A 5,051-nucleotide genomic window follows, 5' to 3' on the forward strand; every position below is an offset into this window, starting at 1 on the left:
CCTTCCTACCCTCAAGCAGATCAACACTCCCTCCCAACTTGGTGGCGTCTGCAAACTTGCTGAGGGTGTGCTCAATCCCCTCATCCAGATCATCCATTGATAAATATATTAAACAAGACCGGTCCCAAAACTGAGCCCTGGGAGACTCCGCTTGTGACCGGCCGCCAACTGGATTTCACTCCATTCACCACAACTCTCTGGGCTCGGCCGTCCAGCCAAGAGTACACCTTCTCCAGGAGAATACTATTGGCGACAGTGTCGAAGGCTTTGCTGAAGTCCAGGTAGACAACATCGACAGCCTTTCCCTCATCCACTAGATGGGTCACCTGGTCATAGAAGGAGATCAGGTTGGTCTAGCAGGACCTGCCTTTCATGAACCCGTGCTGGCTGGGCCTGATCCCTTGGTTGTCCTCCACGTGCCCTGTGAGCACCCTCAAGATGAACCGCTCCACAATCTTCCCTGGCACCGAGGTTAGGCTGGCAGGCCTGTAGTTCCCTGGATCCTCCTTCCGGCCCTTCTTGTAGATGGGCCTCTCAGAGGGGCATTTTCTGAGCCACTGGTAGACCTTTCCCATGAAACAGGAGATGCTGCTGGAGACACTCAGAATCACCCCTCTGACAAATAGGGACAGGGGTTGAGCAGACTTTCAGACACCAAGCAATGCAGGCAGAGCCCAGCTTTGCAGTCTGGGCCCATGACCTCCAGCACACCACGGCCCCTCAGACTAAGGGGTGTTCCTCTTTTGCTGAAAGTGGGACTGGGGCTGGACGCTGGGGCCAGGCTGAACCACATCCCATCCCACACTGCTAGTGCCTGCCCCCAGCCTGCTGGGCCTTGGGATTTAGGAAAGAGCCATGTCCCCTTGCCCAGTTCACAGCCTCGAGTTACAACCATGGAGTGGAGCAGAACATAAGCCCAGGGCTTCCACAACCATCAGAACTGTCCCTGGCCAGAGCACTGCAGGGCAGTGGGTAAAGCCCTGAACTGCCTGGCCACGCGGTGCTCACTGTGTAGTGCTACAGAAAGGTCCAGCAGGAGATGGGGATCCAAGGGTCTGTTCCAAAAGAGCAGCAGGGTCAGAGAGCTCCAGAAATTCTCTGATCCCTGCCCAAATAGATTTTCCCTTTTAACAGGCAACTCTGCATCTGCCCTCCCTCCTTCCTTCCCCACTGGGCTCCACCCCCCCCTCACCTGCAGGGCCAAACATCTCAGAGGGGCTGGGCAGGGGTCCAGCTGCCCCTGGAACTGGATAAGGCAAACATGTTGTCTGTGAGTGACGAGTTTGAAAGGATTCACTCTTTCACCCCTGGGAATTGTCTTTGGAAGAAGAGGTGACTTGGCCAAAACAGAAATGCTTCGTGAATGATGATTTCCTAGACAATACACACGGATGACCCCAGGAGAAATGTGGTCTGTGCTGAAGAAGAAACGCTGCTCTGATAGCAGATCTCATGCCATACACTCTACCCTTGCTCTTCCCAGCTTTGTCCTCTCTCCAGCTCCAGTAGAAATGACGAAAAGTCCTCTGCTTGCCTGATGCCCAGAGCTCTCTCTCTCCTGGTCTGCCTTTGCTGAAGTCTCATGTTTTCCCCTGGGGGCAGGGAAGATCACCTGCAGCTCCTGCTATTTGTCCCGTGCTGGAGTTAGCTGGAGCTCAGCGTGTTCTTTCCTGCCAGCCCTGGGTGGAAATGCACAGGCAAACTGAGAAACAAGCTAGCCTCCTCTCTGAAACACAGCAGGCTCAACTATCAAGTAGCGAGTGAATAGATGTGGCCCCTCCTGAGAGAGAGTTCACTGCCAACACATGTACAAATCCTTTCCCCCCAGCCCAACTACTCCTGTCCTCATCAAAGTACTATTGGAGCCCTGTCCCCTTAAATCTCTGTTTACATTTTTCCTCTGTGAAGTGCCTTCACCTCACTCTTTTTTCCCAGGTCTCAAGGGTCATCCCACAGGCACAGGTCGGTCCCAGAGTCCCAGGCCCATCCCAGAAGCTGATCTGCTGTTCTTCCGTTGTCTTGAGAAATGTCTGGTCTGTGGAGGTTGAAAGGAAAGAAAACAAGTTCGCAGCTGTCGCTGAGCTCTGATGTTTGGTACCTACAGTATGCACCAGTTTCTGAAAGTCTTGCAAGGAGGCCAGTGCCAAAGTCAAGCTGAATTACCAGCCTAGGCACCTGGCAAAAAGGCTAGAATTACTCTGCATAAATTTTGCTACTCACTGATTGTCTTTCCTCATCTGGCATATTATTGCTCTTACAGACTGTTTTCCTGTTGAACTAACAGGAGGAACAGGTATATGTGATTTGTTGAAACCTCATGTCCTTCCTTACTCAGAAGACAAGGTTTTCTGATACAGCACATCAATGCCAACACGGAGAAGCTTGGAAGGAAGTGCCCCTCTGACAATACTGCCTACCACTCAAAGGCAGGTCCTATGGGCATATGCTTTTAGCTGCATCTTTCAGCCCACAACCCTCTGAGTGTGCACCTGCCCCACAGAAGCAAAAAGGATCAGTGTTTGCCCTTGTGAGAAAGAGTCATGAGGAGAAGCTGCCTATGGGATGAGGTACATACCCTGCAAAGACCCTCCTCTGGAGTTCCTGGGGCACTAGTGACAACCCAGGGATGCTGCAGGGCAGCTCTCTGCTTCTGCAGGCTCTATGTCGCGTGGACCAGTTTAGTCTGGGGCTACCCCACTTGCAGGAGGATGTTAAAGAGCTGCTGGGGACAGGACCATGCTTGGGGACAGAATGGGACCAGAGTGCTGGGCACTACCTACAGGGAAATTAATTCGGGGTCAGCAGCCAGAGTGGAAAGGAAGGAATACAGTGGAAGCTAGGTTCTGCGAGAGCAGTCTAGTTTGGTCTGCTTGTTTGGCTGAGTCACTAACACTGCCTAAGTGGAGTATGGCCTGCTTACCTGGGACAGGAAAGAGGCTGTTTCAAGGGACATTTATAGTCTAGGTGGCTCCACATGTCCATCTGGCCCTTGGGGTGCCTAGGAAACAAAACCATGACCACCATGGTTTTCCACGCTAAGTGTGTGCTCCTGGGAGCCAACCACAGATCTGCAGGACCTAGAGACAGTGGTTTCACCATAGAAATGTCACATCTTCTGGACAGGAGTGTGGATTTGAACAACTAAACTTGTCAAGATTAGTTAAATAGATTTTGCCATGCACCCTTCTGGGGGCCGTTTTGGAGCCAGTAGTAGTTAAGTCAGCATCTGAGAAACGTTGTGGGCCCTGCCCCCCGAGGAAGTGGTTAACATGTTTTTAAAAGCAAGGGGAATTTGTCTTGCATAGCATGATTTAGTAATGTGTTTCAACCACAGTATCCTGCTTCAAGCAGGCAGCAGCCTACAGCTTGTGAGCCAAAAGTCAGTGTTTAGTTTTTTGCACTGCCAACCAAATGGCTAGGTTATCTATCAAAACACCCCACAGTGTTTCCTGTTGGCCCTTTCCTAGTACTGGTGAGTGGAAAATCAGCAGCCTGTTCTCTCACCTTCTAAGGTCTATACATTAATGCTCATATTGCTGCTTGTCTTAACTGTTTTTTCTTTAGACCCATCTCTCTTTTTATTACGATCCACAATTTTGAGCCCAAGTAATTTGAAAGGGACATGAATAATTAAAATTCCTTTAAACCCAATAGGGCCAGAATTCATACCCCTCCTGAAGTCTCTTAAATGTGCCAAGGAGTCTCTCTCTTTCCCTGTGGAAAGCCCAAGAAAGGCAAATTTGATAAAAAGGAAATCTAGACTGTAATATGTGGGTTTCTAGTTCTCAGTGGTCACTGGATAGGACAGTGGAATTTCAAAAATTTCCACCGAACTGTCAGAAGAAAAGGCATGGTGCAGACCAAGCATAATAAAACTTTATTTTGATATATATTAAGAAACCCTAAAATGCAGGTACCATATACTTAACAAAAGAGAAAAATTTTCTAAAGAGGTGATGGAAATTAAAATACTACTGTATACCTGTCTGAAGTGAATTCCTTCAGGTCCAGTGGAGATCCAGTTACCTGCACTAGAAAATTGCCACTAATAAAAGCTTCTAAAAATGGAAACTATACAATGCTCCCTCTGTGCCTGGATACCTAAGCAGAAAAGCATTACTTCTGTAGACAATAATGTAATATGACCAGAGATGGTATTTTTAAAGCATAGTAAGTATAAAGTTCAATTTTAAGTTTTCAAAACTATCTAAGCAATTTGGATGCTTCAGTGCAATGGATACAGGCATAGCAGAGCTAACTATTCCTGCTTAGCAGAGGGATGCTCTAAGCATCCTTCTTAGAGCAGGATGAGGGAAACTTCTTATGGAAATAAGGAATAACAAAAATTGTTCTAACAATTAATGAAACTAAGCTAGACAAGAGTTCAGCAGTATTAGCTGTCTAAGAAGGCTTCCAGATGGTGTTAACTGAAGAGCACCTTGATGAAGTAAAGGAACTCATAGACCTACAGGAACTGGGAGGTTTGTTGATTCTTTAGATGTTTATTGGTAGCAAAGCTGACCCATGGTGTTTAAATTATCCTGCTGTGTGTTCTTTCCTGCTCTTCTTCAGCCTGTTGCTGGCTCACTTACCCAGTACCTGAAAGAGCAAACAATGTTGGTTTTAAATTCTTATTCATATTTAATGCAGTGGTGCTGAGTTTCTGTTAATCTGGAATGGATTGGACAAACTTTTTTTGTCATTTTGGCTACCTGATCTTCAGAATTCTCCCTCCTCCTTTTTCTGTCCCCCTTTTCACAGTTGTTGGCTTTTGGGATTCTCCCTTTATAATTCTTGTTGATCTGGACTTTGTGCTCTGCCACAACCAGCAGAAGATTTGTTAAAGAACCTGAGATGCTCTGGACTAGCCTGATACAAAGGCAATTTGAGGATGAGGTGCAATTTGGGGTTTATGTTAACTTATCCTGTGGGAACAAGAACAGCTGAACATATGTTACTCCTTGTGGGGTTATAGAAGGATGCAAAGCCAACTGGTCACTCCTTATACTTGCCTCTTGTGTTTCCAGGGACAGAATAATGCATTTCCTACC

The sequence above is a fragment of the Gavia stellata genome, chromosome 13 (genome assembly GCF_030936135.1).
Source record: "Gavia stellata isolate bGavSte3 chromosome 13, bGavSte3.hap2, whole genome shotgun sequence".
NCBI lineage: Eukaryota > Metazoa > Chordata > Aves > Gaviiformes > Gaviidae > Gavia > Gavia stellata.